This window comes from Euprymna scolopes, chromosome 8 (assembly GCF_053919585.1).
Source record: "Euprymna scolopes isolate OS-2025 chromosome 8, ASM5391958v1, whole genome shotgun sequence".
Classification (NCBI taxonomy): Eukaryota; Metazoa; Mollusca; class Cephalopoda; order Sepiida; family Sepiolidae; genus Euprymna; species Euprymna scolopes.
Window position 1 is genome coordinate 92647343 of NC_136489.1, and position 23956 is coordinate 92671298.

The 23956-nt window shown below is 36.8% G+C and overlaps 1 long non-coding RNA gene across 1 annotated transcript; it reads left to right on the forward strand.

Annotated features, from left to right (window-relative positions):
- Positions 1–537: 537 nt before the first annotated feature.
- LOC145283633 (uncharacterized) lies at positions 538–22350 on the forward strand. The gene is made up of 3 exons (XR_013868676.1): positions 538–672; positions 17592–17660; positions 19950–22350. It is a non-coding gene; the product is annotated as an uncharacterized LOC145283633 (long non-coding RNA).
- The last annotated feature ends 1606 nt before the right edge of the window (positions 22351–23956 follow it).

The window sequence follows — 23956 nt, forward strand, 5'->3', positions numbered from 1 at the left end:
TTTTTCCCGGGACGAGTTTTCCTAAATTCATATATATCGTAAAATTTTAATTTCACTTGAAAATACTAGTATTTAAAAATAGCGCATCTCAATAAGTGCACAACAGTCAAGATCAAAGTGTAGTATCTGTTCTTCAGATGCTGCTGCACTTCAATTTCTTGTTCTCTGTCAGCGGAGGAGAAATCCTTCACGACTGAGACAATTTTTATTTTTGTTCCTTTTCTCCACGTTAAAAAACGACCCTGGTGTCTAACTCTATCCCGTAGGGAGGCATTGTAAATATGAACAGTGAGTAACACACTATTGAAATGAAAAACACACAAGAGAAACCGTGGGACGTAATTGGGCGGGCTGACACCGTCTATTTCGTATCATGTGTCATAGCGTAGATCGCCACTGTTTAAGATAGATACGGATAACTAGAGTGCGTAAGAGTATTCGTCATGGTTATAAGGAGCTCCGGCTGTAAATGTTATTCATAACTCACGTGAAAATGGAATCACGTGATCGCTTGTATGTTTGTTGTGTGATGGTAGATAAAACAACCAATCAGAAAGGCAATGCCGAGCGAATGTTTATCACGTGAGAATGCCGTTATATAATGCGTCCAGAAAAACTTTGAAGTTGTGTTGCGCAACTGAACCCAACAACGAGCATCTCTATCTGCCACTGGTAAGAAGATACACTTTATTAATAACATATATACCCGCCGTTGCCTAGGAGTTTGTTGTTTTAGTTTCATTTTTGTTTTTGCTTTTTCCTTCTTCATTCATTGTTTATTTTGGTATGACGACTTTTATGTTTTTTGGGTATGCTAAATTTCGATTTCACTATTTACCCAGTCAGTCCTTAGTTTCGATGAATCGGTTCTGGAAATTACCGAACCAATTTACGATTTTAAAGTCACAAAATATGTGATGGCAGATGACACTACGAAGTTTTAAAAAGTTTAGCTTTCTAAAATAAAGTTGAAAAGAAAAACAACTTATTTTTTTCTTTTTAATCTTATGAATCGTAAACTACTTCGGCGCGGCGCCGCGGCGGTACTTGTGCATTTAACGAACCAGACGTAACTCAGCATTTGCTCGGCTTTGTCCGGCGCATGACGTCAACAGCCGGATAAAACCGAGCGTTGGCGATAAAATAAAAACTGAAATTGTAAAATGGAGAAACATAAAAAAATTAAATAAGTAAAAATCAAAACCCTACCGTTCATTTATGTTTTTTTTTTAATTATTATTATTGTTTGGAATTGTTTTCTGTTTTCAAAATAAATACATATAAAACAAGTTTTTTTGTTAAATAATAGGAAATTTTTTTTTTTGTCTGAAGTGGGTTTTTTTTTTTTTTTTCAATTTTTAACGTAAAAAAAAAACATATTGTCTATGTTTTAAACACTTAGAAGTTAATTTTTTTTTTTTTTTGCAACTCTTTATGTCAAATAAATGGAAAAAGCCTAAAAAAAGGGGGCAATAAAAAGCATAAACAGCAGGAACAAGGATTATTTTATTTATTTATTAGTGGAAGGAGGGTTTCGGCGTTCCTATTTGGTACAGTGACCAAGAAACCCTCCTTTTCGGCGGGGTCGTATCCACCGAAGACCCAGACCACCGCCCACCGGTGTCAGAAGTCTGGCGACGTTGTGTTTTCTGCTGTTAAAAACGATTTCTATCGTATGGCCTGGACCTCCAATCTGCCGGGGATTCCTAAGAAAATAGTCTCTGCATATATCACGCAGGAAAATTTTCCAATCCACAATTGTGTGGCGAGAACGTAACCCACATTCGCGATGGAGATTTTTTTGTAGATGCCATCTCGAACGTCCATAAGTAGTCGGGATTTTGAGAAGAAGGTCCCAATCCTAATGGAGGTCCATCGACGACATGTTACACTTCTACACCTCCAACCGTAACCGTCGGAAAGGCTTGTTCTCTTTGCAAGTACACAATCCTGGCCAAAATGTAAACATCTTTTCTCTTCTGCCAACAATTTCCGTTGCTGGCAAAAGTTTAGTGCAGCCTCTGGGGTCTGGAGCTGGTCCGCAAGGTTTGTAATATTCATTATTATTTCGTCAGTTATCTTTTTAAAACAATTTTTTTTTTTTTAACTCTCTTCAAATAAGCGTTTCTTGAGTTGTGACACTCTTCCAATTGATAGCGAAATTCTCGTCTGCTTAATCGGCAACGCTCGGTTATATCCGGCTGTTGACGTCATGCGTCGGACAAAGCCGAGCAAATACTGAGTTACGTCTGGTTCGTTAAATGCACAAGTACCACTTCAGCTATTTCCAGGACTGATTGACTACTGAATACCCATTCATGCCCAATATCTATAACTAATTTTGTAAATGTACTGAGTACATTTACAAAATTGGGTACATTGTATTGCTATAATTATATGGGACGTAAATATCGGTAAATATTCAGATACGTTACAACAGAACACCGACCACTCTAATTTGTTTTTTTTTATAAGTAATCGAGGTCGCTGACAACGAATCTGATAATCAAACCCGGGGCAAATTTACCGTTTGTATAGTATTAACCTCTGAACCCACGAGCTACTTTCCGCCATTTTACAGATTCCGTTTACGGTACGCGCGTGCACGGCAGCATAAACGATGGCTTCACCTCGCAAACTGCCTTCATATGGCGTACCAATCTTCCGCGGAAAATTTTTAATTAGATGATGCCATGCCATGTGCGCGCGCTTGCGTGTACAAAATGGCCACCCGTGATAACATATAGAATTACATGGTTTAATATTTGGAAAACTACTTGTTTTTCGTCTAATTTTAATTTTTCGCCAATACTACAGTGCTATACTGTGACAAGGGAGTTAGGTACGCGAGTGCACATTTAACAACTTCGTTTATGCTTGCGCGTAGCGTAAACGAAGGTTAGGCTGTGAAATGGAAAATAGTCCCAGAGTTTAGGAGTTAATACCATGCAAAAGAAATCAAACAAAAACTTTTTAGCCAATATGACCTCTCTCAGGTGGCCAGAAAGTGGGTGATCATTTTAAGTAAAATTTACATGAAAAAGTGATCACCCACTTTTCGAAAAAGTAATTTTGGAGACGCCATTTTTTTCACGCACTTGCTGCCCAAATCCAGGGGAAACATCATTATATCAAACTATGGCCGAAGCATGAAATAAATAACAAAAAAATTAAACCTCCGGAAAGAACTATGAAAAAAAGTAAATAAAGAAAATAAAACGACACATATATCCGTAATTGTTTTATTGGAAATGTTTCGATTTAATTAATGAGAACAGGAAAGTTGTTCATGGAACATTTTTTTTTATTAAAAACAGAAAATGAAATGACATGTTCATACTAGTTTAAACTGGGCGAGCGCCATTTGAAAACCAAAACAAAACTAAAACATTTATTAGTTTTTTTTGTTTGTTTATTTTTTTGTTTGTTTGTGTGTGTGTGTGTTTTGGCTTTTTTTTTTTTTTTTCGAACAAATAATTTTATACAAATTTTTTGAATTAAAGCAACTTTGAAAGGCCAACAACAAATTAATTTAAATGATTTTCTTTTTTTTTTAACGGGGAAGTGGGTTGTTTTTTATTGTTGTTGTTTTTACTGGGAATCGAAATATAATTGTAAAACATTAATTGAAATGTTTGCGTAAAAAATATAATTTTAAGAAAACAATTTTGAAATGAAAGTAACATTGGATTTTTATAAAATAGTTTGTTTTTTGTTTTCGAGCAAATAAATAATTTTAAACATTTTTTTGAATAGTAATTGTCTGTATTTTTGAGATGAGGTGTTTTCATTGATTGAGATTGTCGGACTGACTTCCTTATCTTGGTTGTTATCGTCACAACGTTTCGGCCGTTTTGCCTTCCAACTTTCATCAGGTGTTTTTTTGAATTGTCAAGATTCATTTTCTCCAGCTATATCGGTTTACCAAGTTTCTGGAAGTAATACGTGTTAATTTTGGTAAATGTCGTCTGCGTGACACTGCTGTCCGAAATTTCACTTTCAGGTTACCACTTGACGCGTCTTCTCTCCCCTCCAAAACGAACTTCTGCAACTTTAGCTTTTCTCTCCCCGAATCCGACTTTTCTCTTCTACAAATACAACTTGCCCTCCTTCCCCAAATCACTCCTCTTTTATCTCCAATCAGGAGCATCTCATTTGCATACCTCGTGGTCACCCTGTAGGCATATAAAGAAACAGGGCAGCCATTTTTGTTTCTTTCTTCTTCATTATGAACACGAGGTAAGCCACACAAAAACGCGGTCGGTCGTTCTTGTTTCTTTTTTCTTCATTTACACCACACGCCCCCCCCCCTGATCTTCGAGATCAATAGGATACTTCGTAATCCTCCATCCAAGCAGGCCGCCTCCTCTCACGTCGAGGCCTCTGGGGGACAACTTCTCGGGGGTTAACGTTTTCGGGTTCACTACAACGCAGGCCTAAGTCAGGTCGAGCAGCATCATTTGCTTCTCGGTGGCCCTCGATTTCCTCTTCTTCACTGCCCTCACTGCATACCGGCAATGTTACACGACGCAGGTCTAAGATATGCCGGGGAACGCCATTCACCATCACATTGTTCTTCGACTGCAATCCTGTTACGACCCCTCTTTTCCAACGAGTGGTACACTGTGCATTGGGGGGTTTCACCCACACCTCTTCACCTACTTTGATAGTGGCTTCTTCACTCTCAATTCCTGCTGTTTTGTTGCACGGATGCCGCCACTTATATGTGAAAACGGCCCTATGAGGCACAGTTGTCTCATCTTGTTTGGTCTTCGGCGAGATGTTATACCAAAACACCGCCTCTATGGGTGATACGTTGCTTTTTTCCGCAGCGGCTTTAATGGTGTGATGATTCCTCTCCACTATTCCGTTGCCACTCAGCCGATACGCTGCTCTGAAAAATTGCCTTACTCCCCATTTATCGCACACCCCTTTAAAGGCTTCTGATCGGAAAGCGGGGCCATTGTCCATTAAGAGTTCCTCAACCGGCCCTCTCTCCAAAAATATCTCCTCGATGACCCCTCCGATCGCCCATGCAACTTCTGCCCTGATCTCTCTCTAGATGGCAAACCTTCCCGGTCCACAGTCGACCATCGACAGATACAATTTGTGGCGATAGTGTGTCACATCAATGGCCAATCGCTTCCAGTCCTCCGCAACGTGTAGCTCTCCTGCTTCGTGTCTGGACGGTCCAGGGTCAATTGATTGGCACTCTCGACAGTTCTCCACCACCTCCCTAATCTCCTCCTCGGTGGTCTCCGGGTAAACCTCTCTGGCTAGGAATAACGTTCGTTCTCGACCAAAGTGGTGCATTTCGTGTGACTCTTTGACTTCTTCCCCTGCACAGCATACCGAGGAGACCTCCTTTCCCTCCTGCAGCCAGGCCTTCTTCACGCGTGTCATCGAATCCGCCTTGTTTTTTTCTGACGGGACCAACACAACAGATACTCTCAACTGGAATTCCGCTATCAGGTCGGTGAGCGCTCCGAGTCTGCGCTTGATCAGCATTTCCGCAGCACCCCTGGTCATAATTCTCTTGTCGCCAGTTACTGCCGACCGAATCCACGACGCTACCGTTGCCGAATCGGTTTTAACTTCAATTATTTTCAATCCCCATTTCAGGGCCAGATTGATTCCTTTTATAGCGGCATCTAGTTCTGCTACGTTGATATGGGAGAAGTCGTTGTTTTTTCTTAGCCACGCCGCATCCTCCACAGTCACACCTCCTATCTCTAGTACGACGCCCAACGCCAGGTTACTGGCATCGCACCAAACCACACCCGCGTCTTCGCCGCTGACATACCATTTCCCTTTCACTGGGTCCTCATTCCTCACTCTCGCAATGACTTCTTGCAGCATGTTCATGACCTCCTTCGTCACACGGCCCTCCCAGCCATCAGTGCCTGTTTGTCGTTTAATAAAGCTGCATGCTATCCTGAGCCAGCCAGCGATAGGATAGTGCCCGACCAGCCTCCCGCAGACTGAGAAGAGTTCTCGCCTCGTCAGCTCAGATCCGACTTCGGGTATTGCATTCCCTCGTTCGAAGACAAGGCTTTCTTTTCCATCTCGCCTTAGTTTCAACCCCAGCACCGCTCCTCCATCTAGGGCCTCTACCGGTTTTGCAGTTAACCCATACTTCTCGACATGGCTTCTTACTTTCTCTGCTGTCACCTCTGCCTCCTCCACCAGGATGTCGTCAATGTACGAACTAGTGGCCTCCTCCACTGTACAGTCTTTGCTCAGCACTGTCTTCAGCACGGCAGTCATAATTTTGGGGGCTGAACTCAGCCCAAAGCCTAACCTCGTCAGACAATACACCCGCCCCTTGTACCGGACCAGTTGGTACTGCCAGAGTTTTTCATCTACATGGATCTGCAGATATGCCGATTTCAGATCGACAATCTTAGTGGCCCGCCCCATTCTTCTCCATTTCCTCATGACCTCCTCACATACGTCGATACCCGTTCCCTTTTTTTTTTTCATTTTTCTTAAACTTTTTCTTCTAGGGGATGGGACATCCAACCAGATGTCTGACATTTACCCCTATTTTAGTGAGTCCAACCAAGAGATCTTTTCAGGATTCTAGCCGTCCCTTTCAGTGCAATCGTTTGTATTTCACTTGCACTTGGTTCACCGGGTATGCTTGCTATGTACTTTTTAAAGTTCTTTTTCATAAGCCCAGTTGCTCCTATGATGACTGGTATAATTGAAACGTCTTTTAATTTCCAATTTCGTTTCATATCATACATAAGTCCTTGATACTTTGTAATCTTTTCCCTCTCAACTCTGTTAAGCCCTGTATCATTGGGTACACTGACCTCTATTACGGTCGCTTTTTTGTTTGCTCTGTCCCAAATCACTATATCTGGTTTAACAGCTGCATTTTCAAGATATGTAGCAGTAGGGATTATGTAGTCATAGTGAATAGTGTAGTTGTCATTCCCAACTGTTCGTTCGGGTATATGTTCCCAGGAGTTTTTACTACACTGAATGTTGAGTTTCTTACATATCTTCCAGTGAAGGTATTTGCAAACTCCGTTATGGCGATCTGTATAATAACCGTCTCCAAGTAGGACTTTGCAACCAGAAATCAGGTGGCCCACACTCTCAACCTCAGTGCTACGTGGCAGGCTACGTGTCTGTTCAATTCCCTAAAATCCAGCACGGGCCTAATCTTGTTTTTGGTAGGCTGAACAACCGCCAGTAGTGGCAACACTCCTTTTTCTTCCCCTGTCCACGGTTTCAGAATTCCTTCTTTTATCCACCTCTCCACTTCTTCCTCGAATCCTTTTCTTATTTCTCCTCGCAGGGTGTTTTCGTAGCAGCCCACCTTATTCTGTAGTTCTGGGGGCCCGGAGATCCATTTCCATTCCACCGTCCACCTCACACCATCAAACTTCGCCAGGAAATCTTTGTCCTCAATGCAGCAAACCTCCGGTTTTGGGGTTCTGACGGTTCTATTACCTTCCACTCCTGCCATCCCCACTGCGCCGAGACGTCCAAACGTCACTTGGCCCCCTCTTAACGTAGCGCCCCCCAGTCGGTTAATTGCACTCATACCTATAATCACGTCGACACCACCGACCAGATGATTCAACACTAGGGCTTGCAGTCCAATGGGCACCCCTTGCACCATTACTTCCGCTGTCGTCTCTCCTAGGCATTTCACATCCCTGCCATCCACGGTCCTAATAATCCTGGTTCCGCTCTATGACCTCGCGACATTCCTCGCTAACAACGTTGTAGTGGAGCCTGTGTCGACAAGGGCTATGGCTCTCTTCCCATTGACTACCACCGGTAACCGAGGCAATGTTCCATCATGCGCCATTTCCACACAGAAGGGGTAACCACTGGCGCAATAGCTCCCCTTCACTCGTTTCCCTGGTCCCGTGCAGCAACACAATAGCGGCTAATATGCCCCACTTGTCCACATCGGTAGCACGTGACCCCCGGTCTCGGCTCTTTGCAGTCCTTGATCAGATGAGGACCCTGGCACCGGAAACACTTGATGGCAGGTCTCCCCTCCTGTCGCCTCGCCGGCTGCCTCTCATTCAAGTGAGGCTTCATGCACATATTTCCACTCACAGCTGCAGCCACGATTGGGCTTTTAACATTTTTCACTAAGACTCTGGCGTGGACCAAGAGATCGTCCACTTCCATAGAATGGATCCCCGTGATTCTCTGCATGTTCGCCGAGATTTCCTCTGGGAAGCCGTTCACTAGGTACAGCTTTACCGTCATCTCCAGGCTCCTCCCCACGTAACCAGCCAACCCTGCCAGTCTCCTGATCTCTGCCGCAAAGACGTCAACGGACTCGCCGGTCCACCTCAAACTTGACAGCTTGCCAAGTGCTTCAAATGGGCCCTCCGCGAAGGCCAATTTCAGCCTTTGCTCCACTAAGGCAAGGTCTTCCTTGTCTTCATCTCGCATCTGCTGGTAAATCGTGAGGGCTTCCCCCTCTAAGTATAGCGGCAGCAGGGTGACCACATCTTCTATCTTTTGCAGCTTCGCCACCATTTTTAATTTCTCCAGCCACTTAATCAGATCACCCTCCCCAGTAAAGGGTCTCAACATCTGAGTGCTTAGTCTCCACTCAGCCATGTTAATTTGCTTGATGCGCCGAAATAGCTTGTCACCTGCGTGACACTGCTGTCCGAACTTTCACGTTTTGGTTACCACTTGATGCGTCTTCTCTCCACTCCAAAACGAACTTCTGCAACTTTAGCTTTTCTCTCCCCGAATCCGACTTTTCTCTTCTACAAATACAACTTCTCTGCTCGCAATCTAACTTCAGAATGCCTTCCTTCCCCAAATCACTCCTCTTTTATCTCCAATCAGGAGCATCTCATTTGCATACCTCGTGGTCACCCTGTAGGCATATAAAGAAACAGGGCAGCCATTTTTGTTTCTTTCTTCTTCATTATGAACACGAGGTAAGCCACACAAAAACGCGGTCGGTCGTTCTTGTTTCTTTTTTCTTCATTTACACCACAGTAAATTTATTCTTAACGTTTCCGCAAGCAATCGTTCGGCCATATAATGATGCCTCCCCTGGATTTGGACAGCAAGCGCGTGAAAAAAATGGCGTCTCCAATTTCAGCAACAAAGTGTAGAAGCACCATTTTTTAAATTTTTTTTTTTTTTTTGTGACGGAAACGGTTTTCAGGCTCTTTTTGAGCACACCGAAATCTACACAAAAAATATTGCGTTATATACGGACGTTAGACGGGTCTTAAAATACCCTTTTTGTGCAGGGGGGGGGTCAATTATAATACTTGTGTGGCTTACAGGTGCTTCTGCAGTTTAATTAACTGTTTTTCCATAAGTAACGTGGCGACATTTACCGATTAGAACACCATTGAACATTTTTAGGAGATTTTACTGTTTACATTGTGGAAGAAGGCGGAGGCGGGGGTGAGGTGGTGTTGAGGCACACGCGTTTTATTAAAATTATATTTTCTTTACGCAGACTTTTATTTTGATACATTTTATGCAGTAAATATTTTGGTTTTCAAATACGCTTGTGTTCGGAAAAAATCTTGTTTCTTATTTATTTGACCAAGAAGAAATTGAAGTTATCGCCCCTAACAATGGCGCTGGTCCGAATACTGCAGAAGTTCCAGTTTTTTTTTTTAATTAAACAGTTGAAAGAATTAAAAAATTAGAAAATATTTTACACCAAAATTCACATAAATTGATCAAGTTGTTCAATTAATCAATTCTTAACCAAGAAACTTATTTATTTATTTATTTATTTGGCTAAACAAACAGCAACGATATTGTGACGGCATCTTGAAAACAGGCTGAAGGAACACGAGAGAGAACTCCAAAATTGCGAGATTTTAGATAGTCATTCTTAATATGAGGACACTGGAAAAACGTCAGTTTAAAATGATTTTCTTGGCGCTTCTACACTATTAGGACGAAATTTTGTATTCGATAAATGAAGTTTTCAGGTGAAAAACAATGGTTTCTACTGATTTTTTTTGTTCATTCCAATAAATTACAATAGTAGCTTCCAAATTATGCAATTACCTGAATATTACTGAATTATTAAAAAAAAAAAAAAAAGCAAAAACTTTAATCGTGTTAGCAGGTAAAAAATTGCCGCCATCTTGTTTAAATTGAAACAGACAATTACCTCCCTTTTGAACTCTCCTGCGTCTTACGATTTTGTTCATCAAATTCTATTTTTTATTTCCTTTAATAAATAATTTCTACCTTATCGATCTTCATAATTTTTGGATATAATCATCTTTAAAATACAAGGAATACGCAGATACCATTGTTTTTATGTGAAATTCAGTTTTACGATTTCTGAAATTTCGTTCCAATAGTGTAGAAGCGCCATTTTTTTTATTAAAAAAAAAACTACTTGATCAATTTACGTGAATTTTGCAATACGATATTTTTCCCCCTCACGAGTCTGTACGTCATAAAATTTTCTTTAGTTTTTCTTTCTTTATTTTTTGTACTTATGCCCAATATGGATGTGCCTTTTTTTTTTTTTAGATATGATTTTCAAGTTAAATTTAATTTTTACGGTATTGCTTGTTTATTAAATTGTTAGGTTATTAACTATTCTGTACTTTAACCTAAAAAACATAACATAAAATATGCTTTTGTAAACAGCATTATTTTTACTATTAAATGAGGTGAAAACTTTTTTTTTTTTTTTATGAAAAATGTCTTGTAATTCAAAATTTCCGCCATGTATTCATATGCTTTGTGAAATGTCACGTGACTATGCGCATATTTCAGTAAGAACCGCTACCGCGCGCTCGTGCGTAGTGTTAACGAAGGTGGTGAAATGGTGCAAAATAGTACCAGGGTCCAAGGGTTAATACCATGCAAACGGTAAATTTCAGATGGGTTTGAATACCAGATTCATTGTCAGCGACCCCGAAAATCTCTTAAAAACCAAATTTTATTGGTCTGTGTTTTGTAAAGTTATCGTTTTTGAAATTTCGAAATGTAAAAAAAAAAATTTTTTTTTCTTTAATAAGTAATCATAGCGTTTTTGTATGAAGTGAGCACAAATTTTATTCAGACTGAAGAAAGAAGAAAAAGAAATCAAATGATTAGTCATGAAAAGATATTTGACAAGAGTTTTGTTTTGTTTTTTTTGTTTTTTTTGGTGGGGGGTTCAAATTGGTATGTGTAGCTAGCAAAGTTTACACTTTGGTGTCTAAAATGAAAATGCTTTAAACAGGGTTTGCCGTGGCTACCGAGAGTAAAGAAGGCCGATGCACATGACAGTGTGACGTCATTATCAGATCCACTTGTAGGGATATGATCTAGGCTAGCAGCAGTTTCGTCTAGTTTTCAGTTTGCTGTCTAACATGGTGTATTCTTGCGTTGTTACAAATTACTGGGGAAATTATCCAAAAGGCCCCAAAGTATATATATTTTCTTTTTCTAAATTTTCTCAATTTGGATACATGCCATTAGAAGGGAAAATTTTTATTCCATCCAAATATAGTAAAGTAAGTAATGTTATTTGTTAATAATTAAACGTGTATTTAATCAGAACTGTATTCAAGTACTTTCATAACATTTAATAACATTGTTAATATAAATTCAAGTACTTTCATAACGTTTAATAACATTGTTAATATAAATTAAAGAAACAATACTATTTATTGCTAATACACAAATATTATGTTGATATTTTTAACAGTTTATTTTCTTATAAGGCTAAAAAATCTATCAGGAAGGTTGAAAATTTAATTTAATTTTGTTTTAGGTTTTTATAAACAAATAATTTTGACATGAGAATAATTGTCAAAATGTCTTTTTAGTAATAAATAAAACCTTTCATTGAGTATGTCCAAATATTTTAAAGTTCTATATTTTTTTCTAAAGTCGGTTTGAAAATTATTTACCACGCGGCTATTAATGAAATTAGCTGTGACTAAGCGTTATATATTAAAATTGATTGTTTTTTTTAGAATTATAAACTAATAATTTTTACATGAGAATATTTGTCAAAAATAATTTTTTCAATTTATTTACTTGCCTCCCCACGAGGGCACAGTTAGACACAAGGTCGGTTTTTAACCAGAACTAGTGCCCATACTTACAAAAGTGTTTAAACGTTGTCTTAAGGAGAATAACTTCCCATCACCCTGGAAAATCTCATCAGTATGCCCTGTATTTAAGAATTCAGGTGATCGCTCATCCCCTTCTCAGTACAGGCCAATAAGTCTCCTGTGCGTCATGAGTAAGTTGCTGGAATCTGTGTTAAATACAGAAGTAATCAAACATCTAAACAAAAATAACCTTCTTAGTGACACTCAATATGGTTTCCGTTCTGCTAGATCTACAGCAGATGTGCTTACAGTTATATCTCATAGGATTAGCAAATCTCTTGACGGAGGCAACCTTTCTCGGGCAATTGCTCTTGACATATTTAAGGCCTTTGATAGGGTATGGCATAAAGGTTTACTTCACAAGATCTCTAGCTATGGTATAGCTGGAAATGTCTTCTCAATTATTAAATCATTTCTTTCTAATAGGTTCATAAGAGTAGTAGTTGAGGGGCAAAAATCAGAAGCTCACAGTATTAATGTTGGAGTCTCTTAGGGGTCCATCCTGGGCCCAACTCTATTCCTGATCTACATTAATGATCTTCCAAATCACATCCTTGCATCATTTGTAGACATTTATGCTGATGACACTACCATTTATGGTAACACATCTAAGACAGTAAACGACCAAGTTCTCTCCGATTCTCTCTCCTCTGATCTTGAGCACGTGGTACAATGGGGAAAGGAGTGGTTGGTTACTTTTAATGCATCTAAAACCAAGCTTCTCTCTTTACATCATCAACACTCTGATCCACATCTAACATCAATTGAAATGAATGGCTCTCGTCTTCAGGAGGCCTCAAGTTTTGGCAAGCTTCTTGGCTTGACCGTTACTTCTGATCTAAAATGGAACATGTACATCAAATCTGTTGCCAAGGCCACTGGAAAAATGGTGGGATCTTTCTATCGATCCAGTAAATATCTCACTGCTGATGCAATTCTCTATCTATATAAGAGCCAGGTACATCCAAGGATGGAATACTGTTGCCACATCTGGGCAGGAGCTGCTAGAAAGGACTTGTTCTGCCTTGATAGAGTTCAAAATAGACTTTGTAGCCTCGTAGGAGATGTTCTTTTCTCTTTCTTGCAACCTCTATCTCAGAAGAGATGTTGCGAGTTTGTCTCTGATGTATCGTTATTTTCATGGAAAGTGTTCGACTGAGCTTCAGTCTATAGTCCCCCCTCGCCAAACTTTCACAAGAAACACTAGCTGAATACACTATCAATAATTCCCCCCACTCTTTATCTGTGCCTAAACCTAAAAATAGATTCCATGAACAAAGCTTCTTTCTTAGAACTGCACGCCTGTGGAATTGTCTTCCGTTTTCCTGCATTCCGACTGACTACAATATGGTTGTCTTCAAGTCTAACATAAACAAGTTCTTGATGAGCCGTTCCATATAAGTTAACAAATTTACCGAATTGATTACTATATTGTCCAATTTCTACTGTACACTTTTTAACCTTATCCTCGAGTGGCCTCTTGGCCTTGATAATGTGATACCTGTGTAAAAAAAAAAAAAAAAAATTTAGCTCCCCAAAAAGGGGCACTCTGGATAGGAACAAAAATTAAATAAAAATTGTCTCAGTCATGAAGGATTTCTCCGCCACTGACCGAGGGCAGAACAAATGAAGTGTAGCATCAGAACAGATACTACACTGTTATTATTATTATTATTATTATTATTATTATTATTATTATTATTATTGTAAATGTTTGTTTACTATATTTTCTTAGATTTTAGCAATAGTTTACATTATGGCATGAATGTTTTCTTTAATTATGTTTTTAGATATGTGAACGTCATTTTTGGTCTGAGGATGTAATAAAGGAGAAGTCAAGATTCGATGATAAAAACGTTGTGAAATAAAGACGCAAGATGAGAACATTAGTCCGAATAATCTCTAAAATTCCAAAACATAACATTCAACCTATGTGATTTTTCTCTAAATTAAATTAAAAAAATATTTCTGCACTAGTAACTTATTGTTTATTTGTATTTAAATTATTTGTTTGATTTCAATTTTTTTAATTTTATCGTTTGTTTTTACTTTTAAAATTAATCATCGTTGGTGTTTAATGATTTTAATTCTTTGTTTCCTAAATTCATAATTCAGTTTTAAATTATATTTGCTTTAAAATTATTTAATTTTACATAGATTATATTTATATTTTATATTGAATAAAGTTCAGTTTCAGTATTAATCGATCTGTGTTCCTTTCTCTTTTTAAAAATGTTTTATTGCTCTTTTTCAACTGACAACTCTTACCTACATTGCCTCCAGGCATTTTTAATGTTAATAGGCCTTCTTCTTAATCTCGGTGGCCGTGGTTTTGTGCCGTGCTTGTTGAGATAGTTGACAAATCGAGTTTTAAGCTAAAACAACAGTACTTACTTAATTGTCATGTCGAAAATAGTAATATATCCCAAAATTACGAAAATCCATCAAATAGAACCACGGCCACCGAGCCGTGGTTGAACTGCTACTGTGTTTTTAGTAAAAAAAAAAAGTTTATCGCTATCGACTAAAGGCAAAGTGTCAGCTATTAAAGTGTCGAAAACAGAGATAAGTGTGTCCCCTGTATTCGTAATCTTCAAGGTGTTCATATCTAGGGAAAATACCATTTCTCCCAATTTTTCCGCAAAAATTACTTTTAACTATAAATAATTTTCTGCTCAATGAATTTTCGTAATTTTTTAATATGTTACTATTTTCAACATGACAAATAAGTATTGTTATTTTTGCATAAAACAACATATTTTAAAAAATCGACCTATCGACTCCAAATAATAATTTTATGACATATACATATGAACTGATAATATTCAAAAGAAAATATGAGCTTCATTTTCAGCGTGGGGGAGGTTAACGTTAAGGGCATGGCCGCGGCTGCTGCGATGAAAGTGGGCTCTCTCTACCGTGCTAGAAAGTCACTTATGCCTGAAAGTATCCTGTACCGCTATAAAGCCACCATTCGCCCATGTATGGATATTGTTGTCACATTTGGGCTGGTACGTGTGCTACTAGTCTCTTACTCCTGGATAGGGTTCAAAAGAGTCTCCAATTTTACAGGTCTCAAACTGTTCGCTAGGCTAAGTTCAAGTGTAATGTAAACAAGCATAGTAGTTTCCTACATCAATGTGGCACTGTGCCTTGTTTGGAGTGATAATGCAATAAGTCTTATTAAAATAAAGTTTTGGTATCTGTTTTTAATCAAACCTTGTATGTTAGGGCTTTTTTTTTATTTGTTTTTTTGTTTTTGTTTTTGAGAATTATTGTCCTATTTTAATGTCTACTGTCACTGTCTGTGCACATTTTGAGATGGATTTAATTAAAACAGACAATTATTAATATATATATCTATATATAAATTTTCCTGCTGTCTGTCTGTGTGTGTGCATGTGTGTGTGATGTGGTTTATCTCAGCCTACAGGCAACTCACCCAGGCAAGTTAGGTACCGAAATGAAGCGGATGATTTAGTGATATTTATATCCATGTTTGGTGCATGCAAAATATGCAAAAAAATGCATGCAAAATATGCAAAAAAAGTCACATTTTTAGTGCGTTCTCAATCCATGTATCTATATATCTATATATCTGTGTCTATATGTGTCTGACAGAATTTTCTGTGTATCTATATTCATCTCTACCCAAAGAAAGGTACAGTACTCATTCTCCTGAGGAACCTGTCTCCCAGGCAAGGGCTTTGCAATGGTACGAGACTGGTTCTGAGAGCCACCAACATCCTGCTCCAATGGAAGATCGCCTCAGGAGACCATGCAGGGGAGGAGGTACTGATACCAAGAATACAAATGAATCACCAAGATGAACAATTTGCCGCGTGGAATCGTCGCCAATTCCTGGTAAGGCCTGCCTTTGCCATGACAATCAATAAAAGTCAAGGCCAGACGCTGAGCAAGGTGGGTGTATGGCTGGAAGAACCGACTTTCACTCATGGTCAACTGTATGTAGCGGCATCGCGGGTAAGAAACCCACAGGATCTGATCTTCGCTCTGAAAAAAAGTGACCGTAAAAAGACGAGGAACGTGGTGTATAAAGAAATCCATTAACTTCAAATATTTTGTATTGAACACTTCCTTGATGTTTTTGTTTCCACTGTTGTTGTTTCTTTCATGTAAATAAAAATTGTGTAAATACACTGTACTTACTCGTGTTTCTTTCACAATATGCAGCCGTCAGGCTGCAACAGGGCTACTTGTATATATAATGAGGGAGGGAGACACTGTTTCGCTGTACTACATCTCAATAGTACGGCAAGACAAGCACGTATCCCTATCCAGGAATTTAGCTTTCAACCACCTAATTGATAGTAGCCACTGCAAAACACCGCCTCATATATCTTTTACAGTGCTCAACCTACTTGTTAGTATACAAAGATACACACAAAGCCTCGTGTAATGCTAAGTAAGCAGCTGATAAAATCATTTTACACACAGGGCTCTATGAAGGAAGGTTTTTACATGCATATATATTTATATATATTTATGCTAGTGTACACACACACACACACACACACATATATACTTCAGAATAGTTTTTATTTAACAAAATACCACTTACACCTACTTACTCTCCCTAACACTTTGCCCCACTAAATAAAAATTGTGTAAATACACTACTTACTTGCTTTTCTTTCACAATATGCAGCCGTTAGGCTGCAACGGGTCTACTTGTATAAAGAAATGATTCTTACTATATCAAATAAGATACTTAATTTACATAATTAAAAAAAAAAGGTTTTAATCTTGGTGATTTAATGTGTGGAAATGTATGAATAAAAAAAATAAAACTTCCAACCGAAAGTTGATTCGTCAGCTGTTATATACAAAGTGTACAAAAGCATCTCTGTACATCAGCTTCACGCACCCTTCCGTCAGAAAAAGAAAAATAGTAAAAAATTACTCTGGTCAATGCAAAGTGTATGTGCCTAAAATAAGGGATGGACCACTGGCGTGTTGTACAAGGCAGTAGACAGATATAAATAGCCATGGTTTTGTGAACCGAGGGAAAATATAAAGGAAAGGGACCAAGAGAAAACAAGAGACATACAGCATCAAGCGAGAAGAAAATCTGCTTTCAAAGTTAAAACCGAAAACACTTTTCTGCTAAGGACTACTACAAGACCACCAAGAACTGAATAGAAGATATGCTCCTCCGTTGCAAAAGGAATAAGTACTCTTATAAACATTCATTTTTCAATTTCTTCCTTTCTCTTTCTTTCCAAGCATATTATTCCTGATGCACAAACCCAAGGCTTTTAACACTTAAATTTAAACCAAAATTTTAGCTATCTCAAATGTTAAATGTTCCTTGTCTGTCTTGTTTTTGTATGGAGTTGTTATTGCCTAATTTAACACATGACAGAGCACATAAATGACTAATTACTCAATATTTCAATTTCTTTTCATGCATGCAAGCATTATTTCTTACTGTTAGCACATTGTTTCAATGTCAGCAAATGTTATTTTTATTTTTAGTTTGATAATTGAATTGTTAACAACGATGGAAAAGATAGAAGACATGAAACCCGTCATTACTGATAACAGGTAATTTTATTTTACTGATGTTTTTTTTTGTTTTTGTTTTTGTTTTATTTTTTTCAAACAAAATGCTGCAGCACCTATTGTTGGATTGTGGATAACATTGTATTATGTTATAAGAAATCACTCCATTCTTTTAAGTGTTGGTTTTATTGGATAGGAATGAGTGGCTGAGATACAACACTGATTGGCTGAACAAGATCCCATGTTAAGTTGAAGAGTTTTGAAATAGACAGCTTAGTAAGGAGATCACTGACTGTGTGGTAACACTTTGAGTAAAGAAATAAAAAAGAAAAGATTCTATGAAAATATGAAGAAACCTATCATGCAGCTGACGATTGTTTGTAGAATTTTTAAATTAATATTTTAGATATTCTACACTAGTGGTCACCAAACTTTTTTTTACTGCAGGCCGGATAACTGAGAGAATGACGAACGCGGGCCGCATAATCATTCTATTCATTACTTGCCAGCCAGAACAGAAAAAAGATGAAAAACTAAGTTTGACATTCCATGTTAATCATGGGTAGTGTGTGTGTAATGAAAAAAAAAAAAAAAAAAAAGCAACCAGCATGTTTATTTACTAAAAATTTATCAAAGAAAGCAACAACAGCAAAAAGTTAATCAGACATAATGTGAACATATCCGAATCTTACAAACTAAACAGCAAAAAAAGGTTAGTGAGATTTGTGAATTTTTTTTAGGAACCATAATGAAGTGTAAAGAAAACAAAATCTGAAAATGAAAAAGACATTGAATTAGAAACATAATCAAAATCCTGTTGAAACACAAGAAAGGCAGAGGATTTAGAAGTCACAGCTCACCAAAGGCAGGGAAGAAATGGGAGAAATGAAATGCCTAATTTAAAAAACAAAACAATCAGGAAATCTCTGCAAGCATGAAAATCTAGTATTTTAAGCATAATATTCAAATTGAAACTTTATCACAAAATTTTGTGTTCCATACATTTTATCAAGCAAATTCAACTACCGTCAGCGGGACAAATGGACTGACGTCGATGGCTGAATTTGGCTACGGGCCATAGTTTGGTGACTTCTGTTCTACACAGTTCTAAATTCATAATAAAACAGGTTACAGCATCAAGATGAAATTTAAAATTGTGATCCAAACATGGTTCAACATGTGAAGTTCAAATCAAACAGATGATCACTGAAAAAATATCAAACATTTGAAGTGAAACCTTATTAACTTGAATGTTATCTAAAAATAATCTCATATGGTTGGTTGGTTGATCTATATTAATGGTTGGTTACTTGGGTTGTTCAGAGAAAAATTAAATTTGGACAATATAGGGAAATGTTTGTAGAATAGGATACTTTGATGGTATGGCTACACTCAAAGAATGGATGAGAGTTGTTGGGTTACTAGAAGTAGAACAATTAAAGTAGTAAGGTCGGTTCACTGGGAAGTCCAAAGAAAACATGGGAGGAAGTAATGATAAAAATGAATTTAGAGAAAAAGTGATAGACCTGGCCACGGATGGGTTTGTTTGAAAGTCAATTTCTAAAATCTGTACAATGCATGCCAGCATGTACAACTGGCATTAAACCGAATACAATAATAAAAAAAAAAAATGTACAGAAATGCGCAGTTTTGTTAGCAGCACATTTAGTTTAATGTTAGTACAGATCCTTGATATACTCATACTCTTTTTCTTTCATTCATCTCTTGGAACTGTTGTTCAGGAAGTTTTATATGGACTGTCTGGAAGATGTTGATGGCAACCTTCTGTCTAATAAGACAATGGCATTCTGCATGTAGTCGAGTGCATTGCAGCTTCTGCTGTGGATATTCAATTCAGATGGAGGCCTGGGCAGATAAGAAGACTTAGGTTTGCTCAATTACCAGGGTCTCCCTTTCAACAACATTGCAGACAAAGTCTGACAGAAAGCCAAGCTAATATGGTTGAAGCCAGTGCAGCTGCAGAAGTTGCCGGAAAAATATTATAGTTCTTCACCATCTGCCTATTGGGACTCAGAACCGGATTTTTTGTCAGGATTTATTCTTTTAGCCTTTGCCTTTCCTAAGACATCCACAATACTCAAAGCTGGTAAAAATTTGAAAATATTTCCAATGTTGATGAAAATAACAGAAATTCTCATTAAAGTTATAGTTGTGTCAAAATGAGAGTGAAATCTTTAAATAATTCTTCTTAAAAAGAGTCGGGCGAAAGAAACGCGAATTCGTAAATATTGTCTGGAAGAGATACTTCATAAAAAAGAATGCTACATTTGATTTTATTTTTTATTAATTTTTTATTTTATCTTTTCACAGGAAATCTTCAGCTTTGGAGTCGCTGATCCTCGGAGAAGACGAAAATCAGCAGACGTATAAGACTGTGCTTTCCTCCTCTGATGAGAGATGGGGACCTTTGTTTCACAGCAGAGAAGACTTTGTAGATAGACATGTCTGCTGAAAAATGGAGCCATGTCATTTCTCAATGCTGCTTTTGTTGTTGGTGGTGGTTTCAACACCCACTTTCTCTTGCCCCCAGCCACCTTGTTAGTTTTCAACTGCTTTACATTGTATAAAGTTGCAGAAGTCTTGATTAGAACAAATGAATCGAGCATGATAGGTTATAATGAAAATGTCAATCATTGCATTCTCATCAATTATTATTTTAATAAAAGATGGAGGAAGGAGATCATTTTAGTAAATTATCTCCTAGTATGTCTTTCAACTAAAATTAATGAGAAGACTAACATAAGAATTTAAGCTCTTAGGGGTTATTTTAAAATATTACTACCATGAACTCATTAATTTCAATAAATCGCTCTCGAGTTGGGAAGTGGGGAAGTAATAAAATGGTTTTTGTCCAGAATTCTCCTTATATTAAAAAACAAATATAAAGAAAAATCTGTATGATGTGAGGAAGCAAAAATGTCATATTCCAAAAATTACATAAATTGATGAAGTAGCTTTATTTTTATAAAGAAAATATTTTTAAAACTATTAACGGGAATTTATAGGCATTACAGCATAAATTTTGCAAGTTGGATTTATTGTTGACTTATCTCCCTTTATTGTTGTTGTTTTTTTTTTTTTTTTTTTTTTTGGATTGTTTTCAAAATGGTGGATAAGACAGCTGCTCTTGGGTTACTCATAAAATTTGATTTTCTTATTTAAAAATAAAACTACTTAATCAATTTATGATTTTTGGAAGATGATATTTTCATTTCATCACAAGTACGTCCATCATATATTTTTCTTTACTTTTGTTGGGAAATTCTGGACAAAAAATCTTTTGAAAAAATTTAAATAAACAGCAAATATGTTACATTGCCACATAAAGGTAAAAAAAATAACAATAACCATAAATTCCTATGAATCGGCATGGTACAACTGTTTTTGAACAGTTTGATTTTGTTGTTGGCTTCCTCAATTATTTCTAGAATCAGGTCGGGACAAGATCAAAGTGTAGTATCTGTTCTTCAGATGCTGCACTTCAATTTCTTATTCTCTGTCAGTGGAGGAGAAATCCTTCACGACTGAGACAATTTTTATTTTTTGTTCCTTTTCTCCACGTTAAAAAACGACCCTGGTGTCTAACTCTGTCCCGTGGGGAGGTATTGTAAATAGGAACAATCAAATGAAGATTGCCAACATTCATAATGAAAGTAGTGCTATGGAGCTGACAGGATGTGAGCTTCACACATCCAGGTCATGTGCTTGCATCAGTATCCACTTCACTTCCCATTAACAGATTAAAATGTATATAGAATTTCAGGTTTACAATTGAAACTCAAATAAAAGCATTTTGATGTACTTGTGTGTTATGCTGAAATAAATATCCGCAACAAAAATTAGGGAAAATGGCAGTGGAAGATTACCTAGAACTTTTTATCAAAAATAAACATTGGCCTTATATTTTCTTAATACACTAGCAAGAGTACTGGAAATTCCCCATAAAACAGAGGAGATAAGTCATTCTTTCATTAAAGTAAGACAAAATTAACGACGCAATATGATAAAACTGCAGTTTATGATAAAATTGATTTTTACTTGTACTTATTCTTCGAGTTGTTGATTTTTTTTCATAGTTTTATTTTTAATCTTATTTTCGCATCACATGTAAGTACATCAAAGTATTTTTATTTGAAATGTGAAGAGTAAAGAAGTAACGAATTTTGTTAAGATTTAAAATAGCTAAAAAACAATTTTTTTCTCTAACTTTATTTCATAACAAAAATGGTTCCTTTCTTCCCTGAGACAAAGCTAAATCTTATCTTTCATTTCATATACTTTTTTTTAAAATGCCATCAGAGCAATGTCAATGTTTGTTTTTAGCTCTGACTAGTGACCTGATTGGTCAAATCTATTATGTGAGGAAAAAACAGATAACAATGCATGATGGGTAAATTGATTTTTGAAAGTAAGATTAAAAAGCTCAGAGTTGTCTCCACTTGTAATTTCTTTATATAAAAATTAAAAAAACAGCATTTCATTAATTTTATTTTTCCTTCCAAGTTACATTGAGAGGGCTCTTAAAATTAAAAAAAAAAAAATCACCATAAACCAAATGAAAGCGACCAATATATAATTAATATTCTGAGCAATAGATCTTATTTTTATGAAATATTATTTATTTTCCTTTTTTCTTCGAACAATAAATGTTCAACCATTTATTTTTGTAAGAATTTAAAAAAAAAAATGAAATAAAATAGAAATCCTTTTTTTTGTTTGTTTGTTGTTTCTTCAGTTTTTTTTTTGTTTTTTTTTAAATTCAGTTTGTTTTGGGTTGTTTTCTGGTATACCAATTTTTTATGTTTGTATGTGAATTAATTGGACTACTGTTCTCATCTTGAGTGCTATTTTCAAATTTGAGTTGATGTAACCTTCAACCTTCTTCAGGTGTATCTTGTCAAACTCGGGGAATCTGCGAGGATTTTAAACACAAGGATGCGTTTGTTCAGTCTAAAGAGACAATGATGCTATGTAATATTTGCTATTGATATTCCTTCCTCAAGGTAAATGATGAACAAAATACATTCTGCGTCCTAAAATACAGAGCCCAAAGCCTTACTTGCTGAGGTTTTTTGTCTTTGGACGATTTTCATCTGAACCACAGAAACCCAACATCATCACACCAGAGATCATTAGAGATTATCAGCTGTTAATCTATGGACAAAAAAAAAACTGGTTGGTGTGTTCCAAGTAATATCTGTATATATTCCAGTAATTGAGTTTCTATGGATCAGATAGGCTCTTTAACATTAATTTAATAGATAGCGTTCAGAAAGAAGATATGTTTGCCTTGATTTGCCAACATGTTGAATAGATTTGGTTTTGTTGTTTTATTTTATGGCATATCAACATCTTTTGGATTATTTAACCTCAAATCCAGTCATTTTTGTGAAAGTTTTTATGCTTCAAGTTATTTATATCTTCACATATTTATTCATGGTGTTTGGTTTGGTTGCATTGTAGAGGAAAATTGTAGTTTTGGGTTTTGCAAAACATGATTGAGTTTTGCAAAGGGAAAGAAAAAAACAATATCTCAGCCAATATATTCAAACAGTCTGATCGGGTATCACCAGGTATAAATAAAAGAAGCATCATTGTAACGTCTAAAAAAGCAAAAAAAAAAAACATTGTTATTCATTTTAAACTGAAATTGTTGTTGTTGACCATTCATTCATTTTGTACGATAACACTCGTCAACAACAAATTTGTTGTCTGTTTTTTGTTTTTTCAGCTAATCTAAAACGATTCTGATGCACTGAATTCAAAATTCACATTGATTTTGCTCAATCAGATCAAGTTTTTGAGCTATAGCCATATGTGGGGTTTTTTTTTTGCATTTTTGTTCACATGTACACACATGTAGAAGTTAGTGGGGATAAAATGCCATGTTTTGATTGGAAATGATTATTTTAATGACAAAAAGTATGCAGATCTGATAGTTCTGGGTGATTATGTGGAAAAGGGATCAGTTTGAAGTCATAAAATCTTGAAATCCTCAAAAAATTGGTGCTCAGCATACACAAAGGAGGACTGGCCTGTGCAGGAGGGATTGGTGCCGTCATCAACGACCCTCTAATAGAGACAAAATTCACACTATTACACATCAAACAGTTCACCAAAGCTCTGAACAAGAATGGCGACTGCTTCATTTACTTGTGCAAGGCTTTTCCAGGATTGACCATAGAGAAGTTGAAAGCTGGCATCTTTGACAGTTCTGAGATGCAGAGTTTGAAAACAATGAATGAAGTGAAACTGGAAGGCATGTGTTCTGGTCATGAAAAAATTTCTTGGCAACAATAAGGCCAGAAACTACACAA